An 18,272-nucleotide genomic window follows, 5' to 3' on the forward strand; every position below is an offset into this window, starting at 1 on the left:
GGGACGTATTTATTAAAATGTGAGGGCAAAAGGCTGAAATCTGGACTCCAAGAGGAACATGTGCACACACACACACACACTGTAAGTCAGTTCAATGAGAAGGGATCTGGACTCATGTGATCAGAGGGGAAGGACAGCACTTATAATAAAATATAATAATGGGAGAGAAACAGGCAAGAGGAGTATGAACTCCTCGTCACCCGCAGGCCGCTGGCAACATTTCATCAACGACATCGTAAACCGGTGAATAAAACGGAATGGAAAATGCACCTCGGGCCCTGAAGTACACGCCGTGCAGCGCTCTCCTCTTTCCTTTCTAGAGTCTGAACTCTGAAGGGAAAACAAATGGATTATGAGACTCAGAATGAAAGATGTCAGACCTGAGGAGTTAATCATTTTATTAGCTTAATAGTGCTTTAATTTATTCTTCTGTACGATCATTTTTAACAAATTATTCTAGCTACCCCCCCTGGCTGTTTTGTACACCCACTAAAGGCCAGGGGCACAAGTACAACACAGAAACAAACAACAAACAAAAAGACAGCTACAGGTAAACAACAACATGGAGGCGCCAGAGACTCTGTTTAGATTCCTGTCAAAAGCAAATTGATGTAAAAAAATTACAATAAAAGACGTTAAAGACAGGGTGGGAAGCGAATGACTGTAAACCGCAGCGGTAATGGACTCCGATCAAAGACACTGGCGTTGAGTTATCACCTCGTTTAGTCTCGTCTCAGGGTTTTAATTAAGTATTATTATGAAGTAATCGCATGAGATCGTCACGGAGCGCCCCACAGCTGAGGAATAATCAAGACGGATAGATTACAGACCCAGTGAGATGACAGTGGCGAACACGGTAATCAGCGCCACTTTATAACTCATTAAAGATAAGCAATCAAATGAAAAGCCGGAGCTGTGCAGCTCATCCACGTCAGCACATCTCAGCTGCTCGCTCCGAAGGGACAGAAGCCGACTTCTTATGAATCAACTCTCGTGTCACGTGTTTCTCAGAGGAGTGTGTGTGTGTGTGTGTGTAAACGTCCGCACAACACGTTATCGACCACAAAAACTAAATAATCTGTTATTTTTTCGACACATTGGCAGACTCTCTGGCTCACACACACACACACACACACACTAGCAGCCTCAACAGGAGGCTATGAATAATTTGCAGTGAGTCTCTCGATCTGTTCCTCTTCTCTTTTTTTTGGAGGACGTGATAGTTGCTGCCGACTGTGTTCCCTCTGCACCTTCGTTCATTCTAACGGCGTGAACGAAGACCAAGGCTCCAATAAATAAACCAGTCCAATAAAACAACAACAGTTACCTCATTGAACATTAGAATTTCCCTTTCCTGTTCGCTCGGTTTAATCTCGTACCGACCGACGTCGTCTCTACATCCAGCCTCTAATCCCAAGACTACACCATTTAGACCAAAAAACATAAAATAAAAACTTAATTTATAACTTGTTTCTTCTCAAAACGTGGTTAGATATGTAACGCAATAACAATTATTATGATTCATTATTTTAGCAAATGCTAGTGAGGTCTGCGGGATCTGTACATTTTTGTACAGATTAGACGTAAAAAAAAAAAATATGATTTACATCTACTATTGCAGAAGACGAATATAGATAAAGCAAAATATACATATCCGAGAAGCCAGAAACTGTGTATTGTGTAGTTTACTTAAAGATAACCAAAGTGTTCCGATTCACTGGTATTGATCCGTTATATACAGAGTGCAGAGTGTTTTTTAAGTGTTGGATAAGAAGCACGTGTTGCATGTTGATATATAAATTGTTGATATATAAATATATACATACACAATATTTTAAAGAATGACGAGAAGTAAGAATTATTTACATTAAATAATTTACATTAAATACACTAGAAGACAGGGCTAATATTGTTCATTAAGTAACACGAATAAACTTAGTCAATAAACACATGAACTAATGTGTAATAAACACAGCGAGCCAGCAGGGGCGTTTCATTTGGGCAACAGGAGAGCAGACGGTCCCTGCTGAGCCGGCTGGAGGGCAGCTGCTCCACGTCGAGCTTTTCAAAACATCTGCCCCGATAGTCATTCCAGGTGGTGTGACAGACTACGTGTGTGTGTGTGTCTGTGTGTGTGTCTCTGTGAGCGTGTCTCTGAGTGTGTGTGTGTGTGTCTTGTGAAAACTTGATCTTTGTACAATTTGTTTTCCAGAAACTTCGTCCACTGAACTTAATCATTTTCAATAAGACAAATTAATTATAGCCCAGTAAGAGTAATACAACTTAGCGTGGCCACTTCATAATAACACACACACAGAGAGAGAGAGACAAGGAGAGAGAGAGAGAATAATGCTCAGTTAATGGGGAACATTAAGAGCTAATAGCGATTATAAACGACGACTCCCCAGTGTGGAGCAAATACTTTTGTGTGCAGGTTGTTTTGTTTGTGACAGTTGTTGCAGGTGAGCTTCTCTAAAAATAAACCAAATCCACACACACACACGGATGGCAGTTAAGTCGGAGTTGTTTATAATTTTATTTACACAAAAGCTTGATGTAGCACTTTGCTCCCAGGAGTTGTAAGAAATGAAAGTAATAAGATATTCAGCATGTACCTGCAGCCACTCCTGTGTGTGTGTGTGTGTGTGTGTGTGTGTGTGTCTCTTTACTTAAGAGAGAAGCGGGGAGACAACGAGCGAGCATCTGAGAACCACTTAAAATGCATGACATGTTCTCTGGGAGGCAGCCCGGCGTTGCTATAGCAACCGGTGTGGGTCATAAGCCCGGCGGTGACGACATATTTGATTGGCTGAGAGGAGACAGTAGAGGGGGGGGGGGGGGGGTAAAAGTCATTTTCGGATAAGTTTTCACTCTGTTGATGACCACATACGTTCGTCCCGTCTAGAGCTGAATGAGCGTAGTGAGAGGAGATTAATGGTTGAAAGTGAAAACCAAAAGCATGAAATTATAAGTATATGAACCGTCTACTTCTCATTGTCGCCATGCAGAACAGTAAATCATCTGCCAAAACCCAGATCCGGCCAATCAAAGACGAGTAATCGGCCCACATTCCTGTGAAATCACTTTGTGACTCAAAGAGTGTGTGTTGCAAATGAGTCCTCAAAATGAACTTGACTTCTTGGATTTTCTTTCCAATCACGGGATGTTACTTTCCCAAAGTCCACGTGTCGGCAGAAAGAAAAGCTCTGTGTAAAAAACAACAACTAGAATGGGCGGCACTCGGTAGAGCACATACCTTCACATATCACAAGATTGGGCATTGAATTATGAACATTTTGGCATTAGTTGCATGCCAATTGGATAGAAATTGACCGCGTTATGGTAAAAAGAAGATTTTGACCATTTCATGGCCTTGACCTTTGACCCGATCGATCCCAAAATCTAATCAAATGGTCCCCGGATAATAACCAATCATCCCACCAAATTTCATGCGATTCGGTTTAATACTTTCTGAGTTATGCGAGAAACACGCATACAAATAAATAAATACACGGCGATCAAAACATTACCTTCCGCATTTTCAATGCGAAGGTAACAACAATCTCATTCATGTCAATGAGGCCTCGACACCAATCAACACTCAACCGGGGTGTTTGGGCGGCTACGTGAACGAGCTTCACGAAATGAGTATTTCGTGAGCTTCCAAAGTCACTCCCAGTAGGACGTTACCGACGTGTCACCATTACGCCGTGAATTAAACCACACGCCCGACTTCGGTCGATATAGAACAACTGCACAATTTGCTAACGAGCAAATCAATTCCCAGAGCCCAATATGTGTCGTCGGGCTGCATCACCGAGCCGATCATGGAGCGTGGACCGAATGACGTTTGGAGAGAGTCGCGATCGACAGGGGAAATTCAAAAGTATTAAATACAAACCCGGCGCCGGAGGTTTCTATGGCGAGATAACCACGACACCTCGACGGGAAAAAGGCACAAATCAGATTTGACAAAGTGCCTCTCGCAGAGTCGACACCTTTTCCATCTCCTCATATATATATATATATATATATTAAAAACTTCAATATTTCAAACACGACATGAGGACGACGTGCACGTGCAGAACTGGAGCGCAGCGCTCGAGGGGACGTCTCTGACATTGGAAATGTGTTCGTATTCCACTATTATTCCAAAAGTGAGAAAATTCAGAATTTTTGACGGGGCGCACGGAAACATCATTTTCCTTTTGGGATATTCGGAAATCGTCGTTTCTTTTTTCTGCGGACGGCGAATTTGTTCTGACAAAGACCAGTGGGAGGTGCCGTTTTTTGGGAGAATTCTTTGGAGCGCATTCGTAAGACGGGTTGTTGTTTATTTTACGTCTCTTCCCTGTTTACGAGCGTTGGGCACAAAGCAACTAGACGACAGTTTGTAAAGCTGCACGCCCAAGAGAAAGACCCCCCCCCACCTCGGGGATGAGGATGCAAAATGGGGTCCTTTTACGTGTATTGGAATATGCCGGCTGCTCGTACACATTAGTGGACACATGTTCACAAGCCATATAGAAAACTGTCTTTTTTTTCGCAAATTAACTGAATATTTGGTGCATGTAAACGTAAACCAAGAGTTTTGCTGTTATGCAATATTTCCTTTTAATTATTTAAAGCTAGAAAGGAATTTTTAAATAACCTTGTTCTAAACATCGGCCAAACCAAATAGGTTAACTCTGCTTACTTTTAATTAAGTTTGTATTAATGTGTAATATTTATTATGCTTGCTATGTTTTATATTTAAAGATAATGTTTACATTGTTTGCTTTAATGATTAGTACATTGGTTTTGTTGACGTAGTCTTAATATTTGATGATTTTTAACAGATATATATAAAAAGGTGACGATCGCTTTTACTGGAAATATCTGGTTGTGCAAATATCCTTTACACACAAACTTGAAGACACTAAATATCTGCATGTTTTATTTTTCTCACACACACACACACACACACACCCTGCTGTTGGACAATTCTTCTGACGACGATAACCTGAACTGCTCTAATTGGCCATCCTCCCTAGAGCCGGTTATGTAACACTGGACTACAACTGTGCAGCGTTTGAGATGGAAGAACTCAAGACTGGATTCACCACTAATGACGCCGGGAGAGGACGTTATGACCCGTTGCTCAGATACTAAACATGTCCTTCTGCATGTGCTGTCGTCAATATTAGACCCGAGTGCTATTTCCGTCTCGACAGTCAATGTTTCAGGCTGAGAGACAGTGGTGGTTCCTGTAAGCTGGTGAGGAGCGCTGGGTATTAAGTAACACCTCCCCACCGGGGCTACTACCTATGAGAGGGATATCTAAATGTGTAAAACGGGAGGAGGATAGAACAAAGTAGAAAAACACACGGAAGAAAATTAAATAAAATCTACATGTAATTGGAAAGAAATGGAGAAGAAAATGAATCCATTTATATGGAAATGACTTCAGCCCATCAGAGATTGATGCATCCTGTAAAATCCGGCAAGTAATATTGATTTGATTTACCGCGCTGGCGCGTCAAAGCCACACACACGGAGGAGGGTTTTCAGACCCGGGAACCGACTGTTTACGAGTCGATGTCTTCATCGTCGTGGTGATGGAGCTCCGGTGCACAATAAGCCCGATTCATACGCGGCGGCGTTCAATTCTGCTGTTCCGCATCTGTTCCGAGTATATCAGGATTAAAAAACAGATTAGCACTTCAGTGGCACCTAAATGACACTTACTTATGGTGTTACTTATGGTATTTTTGTAGTTTGACTTGAAGAAATGTTACTTTCTGGATTCTTGTTGTTCTGAGTTTGTCCTCTTGGTTGATGAACTTATTGTAAGTCACTTTGGATAAAAGCATCGGCTAAATGACATGTGATGTGATGTGATGTGATGTAATGTAATGTAATGTAATGTAATGTAATGTAATGTAATGTAATGTAATGTGATGTGATGTAATGTGATGTAATGTTATGTGATGTAATGTAATGTGATGTGATGTAATGTTATGTGATGTAATGTGATGTGATGTAATGTGATGTAATGTGATGTAATGTAATGTGATGTAATGTGATGTGACGTAATGTGATATAATGTGATGTGATGTAATGTAATGCTAAGACACTTGAAACTTGAGCAGCACACGTGGAGAAAAAAAAGAAGAAGAAAAAAAATAAAATCTTGCTCCACACGTAGCAAATAAATGTTCCTGATTCTGTAATTCGTAAATCCGGTCCTGGAGGGAAGTCATCATCGCTCAGATGAGTAGAAAAGATTCAAAGCAGCTGGGTGAAATGAGAGTCCTCTCAAATGTCAGGGTTTCTCCCGGGATGAACTCGCCGGCGGCTTCAAAAAGCACCGAAGATAGTTTATGGTTATTTTAGAAATAATGATCCGTGGTTTCCCGGATGACCCATTTCAGGACAATTATGCATTTCCATGGCAGCAGAGTCTTTAAAAAAGAGGGACATTTACTCAACTCCAGTCCCAAACAGGAAGGCGCTGGCTATCTTAAGCTCCAGATACTTGAGCAATGTATTAAAAAAAAAGAGAATGTAAATAAAATATCTCCAAACATGCAAGAAGCATTTCCCCCGTTACGCCTTCTACCACAACGACAGGCATCATTAACTCCAACGCAAAACATATCTGCAAGACAATTTTACCCTGAAGAGCCACTCGAGTAAAAAAGAAGACGCTCAGCGACACACTTAGATAACAACACGACACGGGGAGCGAGTTCCCTCATTACAACACGACTATCTGGCCTGGGGAAGAAGGGGGCCGCGTGGCATGGAGCAGCTCTTTATGGGGGGTGACTCCAAACAAAAGGCCCCTTGAAGGGAAACTGACTGAAGCAAATTAAACTGGAAGAAGATATTATTCTCTCTTTAAATATTACCGCCACGGGCTCAGCAAACGTTCTGCAGAGCTGTAATTGAAGCTTGACTTTGTGTCTTCACACTGCAGCCGCCGAGCTGACGTCACAGCGAGCTCGGGCTGAAGTGGATTATCTCTCTGTGGGCAATAAATTGGCAGGCTCAGTTTTATTAAATATACATACATACATCTTTAACACTCCGTCACCGCAAATGCATGTCGTCGCCGCCGCGAAGCGCTCGTCCTTTATCGGAAATGAGTAAAAATAAAAAGCATGCGCCGTTATCTCCCGTCAAACATTGCCGTACTTTCACCACCGCCACTTTACGACCGCGTAAAGACGCTATGCACTCGTCCAGAGTTCACCCCCACCCCGGGCCAACCTCTTCGGAGGGGGGGGGGGGGCGGGGAGGCAGAGCGGATTGGTTTAAACCCGGGTGGATTTATACAGATTTAATTATCTTGAATCTTGGTGGACCTGCTGGCCTTGAGGGATCATCCCTGTGACTGGAAAGCGAGGGGGGGGGGGGGGGGGGGGCAAAGAGAAAGCACAGAGAACTCGCCGAATGCCTCGTGCGGAGCTTTGACCCCTCTGGCTGTATCGTGTTTGTGAGGTGAGATAAAAGAAAAAAGCAGCTCATGAGCATAAAACTGTAATTAAATAAAAAGGTATATATATATTAGAGATGCACCGATCAGGTTTTTTGTGCCGATCACCGATCACTGAAATCAGTATCTGCCGATCACCGATAATACCGATCACCGATCACGGTGTCGATTGAAGCATTCTATTTATTGTGTAGCATTATTGCCTCGGACTATGAGGAAATACATATATAAAGCACCTCAAACATTAAAGAAATTACAGATTTCTTTAAACATTTAGGACTTTTACTTTGAAAAATGTCCTAATTGATACATTAAAATTGTTTGATTGCTATTGTAGGGGATTTCAGATATGTATGGAACACTTCTGTATCATTCATTTCCTGGAACTCTTGGGGAAATCTATATACAGGACTTTTTTTAACATACAAAAGTCTGACTAATTTTTATAAACTCTTCCTTGGTACAGTAAAAATGTTTTAATGTTAGCATAATTTATTTTGACAAACGGATGTTGTTTCACGTGGTTCTTTCCGCTAACTTTGCAAAACCGGATGTTTTCACGTAAATCCTTCCGCTAACTTTATCAAAACCCTCGTGCGCTCCCGATCGAATGCGTTTACCGTGAGCATCAGTCTCTAGGGCAGACATGGGCAAACTACGGCCCGCGGGCCACATCCGGCCCGTTAGGCTTTTTAATCCGGCCCGCCGAACTTGTCCAAATCGCGACTTTGTTTACTTCCGGTGTGCGTTGGCGCGGAAAGTACTCGTCACACAAAACCCTTCACCATGATTTGTCAATCCGTTTGTCTGTCAACATTTTGCGAGAAAAAAACAACCAATGAACACTCAGTAAATCACAAGGGACCCGCCCACCACACAGGTGGGGCTCATTTAGAAACAGCCGCAGTGATTTTGGCAAGCAGCGCGGAGCCTGGAGGGGCTGCAGAGCCACGAGGAGGAACACGCAGCCAGAAGAGAGCCACTTGGACCGGGTAAGAGTCTTTACTACACGTTACGTGTCACGGTGTCCGTAACTTGTGCGCGGTGCTGACTAGTCTTGTATTTTACAGAGAGGATTCACCAGCGCCTGCAGCGCCACCTGCAGCGCCACCTGCAGCTCCACCTGCAGCTCCACCTGCAGCTCCACCTGCCCGGCCAGCAGAGAGGTCTCGTGACACGATGACATGATGTTATTATAGTGAAGCCATATTGTAAATAGTCTGTCAATAGTTGTGTTCTGTTTTCTATTTATCAACATGTATATAATGTAGAATTGTTTTAATTTTTATGTACAATACATATTTATAAAAAAAATTAATGTAATGGTCATTTTTTATTTGCACACACCCCATGAAACTTTATCTGCAATATGAAGTCATTTCTCAGTCCCATCTTTATCATTTTGGTGAATGTGTGACAGACCACATCATTTTAATGAAAAAACGTTAATACAAAATTTGGTTTTCCTCATTTATTCAATTCAGTTTATTTGTAGAGACCAATTTCACAAATTATAAATTTGACTCGGAGTGCTTTACAATCTGCATATCGACATCCCTGACCTTTGACCTTTGACCTCACATCGGATCAGGAACAACAGAGGAGGATCCCTCTCCAGGATGGACAGGTGCAATTACATGTATCTAGCATTGTATTCAGATATTTAACTGCTTTTGAGAACCTATGACCTTTGGTAAACCAATTTCAAACACAAACAGTTCGTCCACATGAGTAAAGGTGTGTTTTCAGAAGAGATATGAATAATTTTTAAAAATCGAACTTCAATTGTCAGCTTTAGGGTCATATTTTCTCGAGTAAAGCTCTGTCAGTCTGTTTGTGACGGGTTCATACACATGCTGACCAGATAACGCCGCACATCGCCCTCAATTTAAAGACCCCTTTCTAGTTTCTGCTGCAGGCAGGATATTTAATACAGTCTATCTCTCAGGACAATCCGTCCATTATTTTGCGGGGTTTAAAACAATTAGAAATTATTGAGCTTGAGTATTTCGTTGGGTAATAATTTGTTTTGAATGTTGAAAGTGATTCCATTGATCTCTTTCCAGTAAATGTTGATTACTTTAACTTTGCACCTTAAATTGAAATGTATAAAAAACAGATGCAATCTCCAGGTTTAATAAATTACATTGCATGTCCAAATGCTCCTGGCCCGGCCCCTCTGTCACATTTCAGAACCGAATGTGGCCCGCACGTCAAAAAGTTTGCCCACCCCTGCTCTAGGGGCTCAGACATGTGAGTGTCGGCTGAGTCGACCCAGAGATTAAACTCGGGGGACGGGGACGCCGCTCGGTGGTGAGGATCCCCTCGTGGACCTCTCACTCTGCGGCCCTCGCCGGGCGCATCGTCTCCGTTGCGGTGCGCGGCGATTTAAACGTCTGATAGTTCTCGCAGATGTTACGTCATCTGATCGGCCGTTTTGATCGGCTGTTTTGAGAACGCCGATCAAAACCGATAATGGGAATATCGGCCGATATGGATCGGTGCATCCCTAATATATATATAAGAAGAAGAAAAGTCCTTGAATGGAGCGGTGAGATCTGGCCGAGCTGAATTTGCCGTTTCCTACAAACGCCAGGAGGGGAAAGACCTCGAAGAGAATCTATATACAAATGTATAAACCCTGTGGACGTCTCCAGTGCGCGCTGTAAAGTGCATCACAGGAGCTGAAAGTAAGACAAATAGCCCGCAATCAAGTCAGACAGCCGACGGAGCGCGAGAACCGTTCAGGAAAAGCCAGTTTTCTTTCCCTTCCGAGCTCCGGGTCATTATCTTCTTCACAGTTAAAAACACCGCGGGATTCATTTCCCCTTCACACAATGTTATCTTCTTATGAATTATTAAAGAAATATAATCACAATATCAGTCGATTAATGTCTCGATTTCAATATCACAACACATGTTTTCTGGTGATTTGATAAGTAAATGTGGTGAAGCCTCGTGTGAATTAAATACGTGGCAAATGAAAAGTACGGACTATTTGTTTTGTTTAATTGAGAACTTTAGTGGGAAATTAACGAGCCAGTTTCAAGTGAAATTATAGAGATTATAGAACAAAAAGACAAACAATCTATATGAGAATGAAGAATTAATCTAAAATCATCTCGGCAACAAGTCAGGGTGATACTTTACAGACAGTTCAGGGAAATAAATGACAGATAAACAACCCTAATTATGGGCCATTGAAAAGTGTGATAAAAAACATAGAATAGTTGATTTCATTGATAAAAAAATTTAAACAAAGATGCGCCAGTGACTGAAAAAAAAGGAGGGAACGCTATCGAGAACTGACCAACTTAAAAATGATCTTCTAACAGCTCCACTCAGATTGCATATTCTGGATTAAAGTCAATGATCTGGCCAAGGTCGTATGCATTATGCCCGTCAGAGTGAGAAGCTGTGAGCTGCCATGCAAACGTAATTAAGGGTGAAGCACTCGCAGTGAATAGCAACCGATGCTTGAAAAACTTGACATGTAATGTACGTGTATAATTAAATTAAATATAGTGTAAAGCCTGTCATCACAAACCACTGGAGGAAATCAGGGAGATCTTGGCGAGAGGCCAAGATCCAGTCAGCGGTTCAACTCTGAAGAAGCTGCTCAGTTTTACCGCGCAATTTGTAAAACATGCCAAGTTTTAATATTTCATATCCCAGACCACTCTGCTCGTCATGTTGAGCACCAGATAGTGAAAATGTTTCAACCCCCGCTTGCATCAGATTGGGTATCGCTTTCTCTACATTGTTAGATACAGAAAACTCCTTTAAATTAAAGCCTCGAAGGTTCACATGCATTGATGTCACTTGGGTTACGTCACACAAGGTGTGGCAGTCTGCAGGAAAGAGCAGGTTTTTACATTAATCTGAATTAAATTCAGATTTACGCCGCTGTTACGGTCCCAATGTGCGAACTCTAACTGGGAACTTGGTTTAGATTTTTACCTTCGCATTGAAAATGCGTAAGGTTATGTTTTGATCGCCGTGTATTTATATATTTATTTGTATGCGTGTTACTCGCATAACTCAAAAAGTATTAAACCGAATCGCATGAAATTTGGTGGGATGATTGGTTATTATCGGGGGACCATTTGATTAGATTTTGGGATCGATCGGGTCAAAGGTCAAGGTCATGAAAAGGTCAAAAGCTTCTTTTTACCAATTGGCATGCAACTAATGCCAAAATGTTCATAATTCAATGCCCAATCTTGTAATATGCGAAGGTATGCACTCTACCGAGTGCCCGTTCTAGTTTTTAAATGTAAAACTAGTCATCGTAAAACATTAGAGACAAAAGGCAGTGAGGGACTCATTAGTAAGAACAAGTGGAGATACGCCGACAGATCAGAAACAGAAGGTGACGACAGCAGGCGGTAACCTGGAGGGACATCTTCAAACATCTTTACGACCCCACGGACGAAGAAATAATTGGAATATGTGCCCTTCACTTCTGCACAGTTCAAACTCCAAACCGCAGGACGTGGAGGACAATTTCCACGGTGGCCAAACTGTGTAATTACAACAACCACGTCACGTGGCGCCTCTGGGCCCTTAAACATGTTGAAAGAGGGACGCATCAATTGAGATTCTCTTGGCCAATGCCGATGTTTTTGAAGTGTAACATGTGGAGACAGATTTTTATATCCGTCAGTCAGAAACATTTCTATTGATTAGTTGATCGGCAGAAAAAAATGCATCGGCAACTATTTTGATAGCCGATTAATGTTCATAATTCAATGCCCAATCTTGTGATATGCGAAGGTATGCGCTCTACCGAGTGCCCATTCTAGTTACCTTCGCATTGAAAATGCGGAAGGTTATGTTTTAATCGCCGTGTATTTATTTATTTATTTATTTGTATGCGTGTAACAAAAAAAGTTGTAAACCGAATCGCATGAAATTTGGTGGGATGATTGGTTATTATCCGGGGACCATTTGATTATATTTTGGGATTGATCGGGTCAAAGGTCAAGGTCATGAAAAAGGTCAACATCTTCTTGAATCGCATGAAATTTGGTGGGATGATTGGTTATTATCCGGGGACCATTTGATTAGACTTTGGGATCGGTCGGGTCAAAGGTCAAGGTCATGAAAAGGTCAAAATCTTCTTTTTACCATAGCACGGTCAATTTATATCCAATTGGCATTCAACTAATGCCAACATGTTCATAATTCAATGCCCAATTTTGTGATATGCGAAGGTATGCGCTCTACCGAGTGCCCGTTCTAGTTTGGACTTGTGTTCGTGTCCATTGAGGAATGAAAGTGGAGCATTCACTCGGTTTCATCTCTGTTTTGGTCTCCTCCAAACGCCTGAGGAAAATATCTGGCTCTTTAACTGCTAAATGCTCTGCTATGTTCATCATATAGCACTATAAATATGACATATTGGAACTGTTGGGAATGGTGAATAAAGTGTTTCTGGTCTTAAAACATCTCACGGACCAAGCCGACCATTGAGAAAGTAAACCAGTAGACGAACCGACAACCACAGGGAGCCAAAAACTTAACTCGAGCTTCCCGCCTCTGGGCTATTTCATAATTTCCTTCCAACGTGTGCAGGAACCTCGAGTCCCGAGCTTAAAAATCAAAGTCAAAACAAACGACAACAAAGAAAGAACTCGACACAATGAAGGCCGAGCCGGAGCCCGACTCGTGAGCTCGCGCCATAAGCGGTCCCTCGGGGCCACCGCGACGAGACAATAATTGCACTTCATCGCATACGGAGACCAAAGAGCCTCGGCCTCATAACGTGGAGCAGCCTCCAGGCCGACTGGCCGTCTGGCTTCACCAGATTATGTCACACGGGAGATTACCCATCCGACACAGAGGGTCTGACACATAGTCATGTCCCTGCACACACACACACACACACACACACAAACATACACACAGCCATCTGTCATTACCACAATTTACTGGATGCTCAAACTCTGCAGCACACACAAAAAAAAGCCTGATTTTAGCATCGAGGAGGAGATGGGGGGTGAGGAGGAGGTGGGAGGGGGATGCTGTGATAAGATCGGTGTGGAAAAATAGATTCTGCCCTCCTCATCTCCCGAGAAGCACCAGTGTGACTAAAAGGGCAATTAAAAATCATAAGAAAGGGAACAGGGCAAAGCGGAAAAGGGAGGACGACGAGCAGCAACGGCTGCTCGGCTGCAAAATGGAGCGGATGTGGGGGGGGGGGGGGGGTGAATGGGAAGAGGGGTAAAGAGGGGGAGAACGTGTGACAGTAGCACAGAGGGGCTGGGGGGGGGGGAGCAGCAGGAGATGGAGCAGGGCAGAAAAAGAAAAAAGGGGACTCATTTGTTTTCCTCTCATCTGTCTGGGCTCCCTCTCTCACCTTGGCCCACATTTACAGTCTGCCTCATATTCACTTCTAACAGAGGGGGGGGGGGGATGCACACTCATAAAACGCACACCCAGACTGACAAAACACACACACACACACACACCTCCTCACACCCATTACTACTTCCTAATGGTCTAGCAGCGGCATGTCGAAGATGTTCACAGGAGCGAGAGAAAGCCGGCTCATCTGACCGGGCGGATGTCAAAGCAAAGGGCTGAGGTCCGGAGCAATAATTCACAGGGGCTGATATAATAAGTAACGATGGCGGACGCTTCTGTGACGGGATGTAGAGGGAATCTAGAAGAGTGAGCTCTGGCGCAGGAGTCGTAGCGCAGGAGGTTGTGTATGCAAATTCACAGCCGGGTGTTCGAGACTGGCAGAAAAGAACAATTTCAAAAAAGCTCAGAGGCAACAAGCCGGAGTCGTCGTGGAGCGGTTCATCCATTCAATTCATATATATTCATCATTCATTCATTCGTGTGTTGAGCAGGTTGGGCTTCAGAGAATGTTTTTCCCATTGTTTCCTCACTCGTTTAAATAATACAAAATATTACTTGTACGTCTCGTTTGTCACATTCTTAATAGAATAAATTGTTTTAATTTTTTTTTTACTGTTGCTCACACAGAAATTTCTGTGATTCTTTATTTTCTACATTAAATGAAGACATAAAGGCCAGATATGGATCATGGAAATGACCACACAGGTGACACACATTCTCTGCTTGCAGCTTCTCAAATGCGGGGATTTAAAGCTTATTTATTGATTTATTTTACGCGATATAGTAAGTTGAATATCTTCAGTTTTGTGTCTGCGTTTCGTATCATTTTGTAACTTTGACGGCTTTTTTTGGGACAGCTGTTCAAACAAAGTGAGTCATTTCGCAATGCCGCCTTCATCACATAAACCGAAGGAATAATCGACAGTGAAATGACAAAGGACTACAATAACAACGGTTAGCACTTAGCTTGGATACCAAGTCATCAATGTTTTTCGACATTGTTTTCTGTCACAAAACAGTACAAGTCGAATAAACTAAACAAGCACACACACAATCGTATATATTTTTGAATACACACGTAATTGGCTGGCAAAAACCAAAAAGATATTATATATATATTGCAGTGAATGAATGTCTTCACTTTGTACTTAATCAAGTCAATAAAATCCCAATAGTGTCATGCGGTTTGATGATGAATCCCATTAGTCCCTCTATATAGCTGGAGCTAAAACAAGGTCGTTCTGACCTTGACTACAACTGTCAGACGACTCAGGGAGCTGTGAGCGTTGTGTTTGTCTGACGCCGTGCCGGACGAGATAATGCTGGCAGCACAATGTGCAGCCGGGAGGGAATAAGGAAAAGAGGTTTACGGGTAAATAATCTGTTGGAGTCAGGCAGGGGAAACCCCGTTAATCCGCTCCGCACAGGCCGAGAGAGCAGATGGAGGACGAGTGATACCGCCTGATGACGTCTCGGGGCAGCGGAGGGAGCTAATCTGGCCGGGCCACGTCTCCACTCGCGGGAGACCTCGTTGGGAATTCCACAGAAACGTGAACGCCAGACGACTCGGTTTTGTTGCCTCGGTCTCAGCATCAACTTCTTTTAGTTTTTGTGCTTTTAAAGACTTTTCCAGATGGCCACTTTTACGCAGACTCTTTTTTTAACGAGTCTATCAGATTTTCTCACATAGTAAAAGTTAACATTTTTATTTTTACATGATTAAATATTTGGATATACACTACCGTTCAAAAGTTTGGGGTCATCCAGACAATTTTGTGTCTTCCATGAAAACTCACTTTTATTTATCAAATGAATTGAAAATTGAATAGAAAATATAGTCAAGACATTGACAAGGTTAGAAATAATGATTAATATTTGAAGTATTAATTTTGTTCTTCAAACTTCAAGCTCAAAGGAAGGCCAGTTGTATAGCTTATATCACCAGCATAACTGTTTTCAGCTGTGCTAACATAATTGCACAAGGGTTTTCTAATCAGATATTAGTCTTCTAAGGCGATGAGCAAACACAATGTACCATTAGAACACTGGAGTGATAGTTGATGGAAATGGGCCTCTATACACCTCTGGAGATATTTCATTAGAAACCAGACGTTTCCACCTAGAATAGTCATTTACCACATTAACAATGTAGAGTGTGTATTTTTGATTCATGTTATCTTTATTGAAAAAACAGTGCTTTTCTTTGAAAAATAAAGACATTTCTAAGTGACCCCAAACTTTTGAACGGTAGTGTATATATACATTACATTTTCAGTTTCTAAAAATCGGGACGCCTGTCCCGGAGCTCACTTTGCTGAAATCTTCAGTATTCTTTTGCGACCGCTTCACTTTCACTCTAAACAGCTGCAGAATTAACTTGGCACAGGCCAGCAAATCAATATTAAGTAAGTGTGTGTACAAATAACACTGACCGCAGAAACACACACACACAGCAGATGCTGACAAGGTGGTATTTGCTGTAGCTTGAAGCTGGTTAACCCCACCCCGCCTGTGTAAATGACACCGAGAGGATTTCCAGGTCAGGCCCGGTGCCAATTTGAGATCTGGCTGCTCTGAATGTACGTGACTCATGAAATGACAAGTGAAAAGCCTCTGAAGCCAAAGTGAAGATAAGAGACTCAATAGGCCGGATATCAACTGGAGTTGAGGAAGAGACTGCTTATTGCCTCCAAATGAGATCAATAATGTGTCATAAGTTAACCCTCCGTTTCCCATTATTAAAAAACTGGACTGTGCTCCTATAGGAGACAAATATATGCAGTTTGTGTCTCAATCTGATGTCTGTGCCAAGCAAAATATTTCCAAAAGGGGATTTGAAAACTGAAAAATGAGTTCAGAATTCGGTGAGCTCAGTTTGAGTTTTTATTCTCCGAGCCGTGCGTCGCGAAAAGTGTAAATATCTTTAAATGGAAAATAATTTTTAAACGCCTTTTATTTTAGCCCAGCTTTTGATTACAATATTTTGAAGACACTATTTTTGATTTATTCTATTCAACTTTCTATTCCCTGACATTTATTGTATTTGATATCGTCTCGTTTATTTAATTATTCATTTGTCCTATTTTATGTCATTTTACAATTACAAATCATTGTCCACGTCTACTGTACTTTATAAGCTCCACAAACTGTTCATGGAGGAGTTTACGACACACTGTAATCCAGTTGTACTCAGATAGGGCCGCATTATTATTTTACGTACCAGCAATTATAACAACTTCTCCCATGGTGACGTTTTCTTCACAACTGTGTTTAATTGGCATTCATTTGTTTATGAACCGGCATCCACTCACGGATGCCTCACGGGACGAGTTAGTCGTTAACAAAGACATTATTGTTGAAATTATTTAACCAATAAAGGCTTTCCGAATGCATTTCTTCGACGCCTTCTTTACCTAAATGTCCTGTACTTCCCACAAAGGCTTCCTCAAACCCCTGGAGCCCCAGGCGCAGCCTCTTTCCTCTGAGCCGTCCGTCTGAGGCTCAGTATTTAATGAGGTGTTCCTGCCTACGAAGCTCCACTTTACAGCGCCGGTGCGAAAAGAACGCGCCGCTGTCAGCAAGAACAGGGCGGTCCGTCCCAACACTTCCTCGCCGTCCCAACCGCTGAAGGCGACAGACAAAAACATCCTGTGATATCGTCTAGATCATTTTCCTTTTTCTTTTTTTACCCAATTTTCAATAATTCTCCCTTTTGTAAATAACTTTGATCAAATTCAATGTAAAACACTTGACGTCACATTTGTACATTACATGTCATTTAGCTGACGCTTTGATCCAAAGTGACTTACAATCATGTTACGTTCATACAGGGAACAATTCAGGGTTAAGTGTCTTGCTCAAGGACACATCGACTAGGGCAGGGATTGAACCGCCAACCCCACTTCCACGTAATTAACATTTCCCCCCCATTGTATTACCATGGATTTACATCCCATTGAACTCTTGAGATCTGTGATTACTTTGGGCTTCTGTGGCGAGTGCAAAAGCAACGCTGCAGAAAATACTCAACGATGTGACTTAAGTACAGGAACATTTTGTTTCATGACACAAATATGAGGATAATAAATGTGTGCCTTACAGAACACATTAAATCACTGGTTTAAAAGGTTTCTTAACCCTTGTGTTGCCTTAGGGTCATTTTGACCCGAATCAATATTACACCCTCCCCCCGCCTTTGGGTCATTTTGACCCGATTCAATGTTTCACCCTCCTGTTACCTTTATATTTACTAACATATTTTACCCTTTGGGTTCAATTTGACGCCAGCAATTAAAACCTCCAGAAAATTATTAGAATTAATATTGTTTTCCAAGTTTAAGTGTGAGGCACTTTATGTTTGTTTGTTGACTACCGAAAGAACAGAGACATTAAACATTGAATGGGGTCAAATTAATCCTAAGGC

General features: G+C 42.1%; 1 protein-coding gene across 2 annotated transcripts in view; it reads right to left on the bottom strand.

Annotated features, from left to right (window-relative positions):
- Positions 1-18,272, bottom strand: part of stag1a (STAG1 cohesin complex component a) — a 40,121-nt gene that overhangs the window by 14,710 nt on the left and 7,139 nt on the right. The gene's annotated exons all lie outside the window — the stretch shown is intronic.

Source organism: Pseudoliparis swirei, chromosome 11, assembly GCF_029220125.1.
Source record: "Pseudoliparis swirei isolate HS2019 ecotype Mariana Trench chromosome 11, NWPU_hadal_v1, whole genome shotgun sequence".
Taxonomy (NCBI): domain Eukaryota; kingdom Metazoa; phylum Chordata; class Actinopteri; order Perciformes; family Liparidae; genus Pseudoliparis; species Pseudoliparis swirei.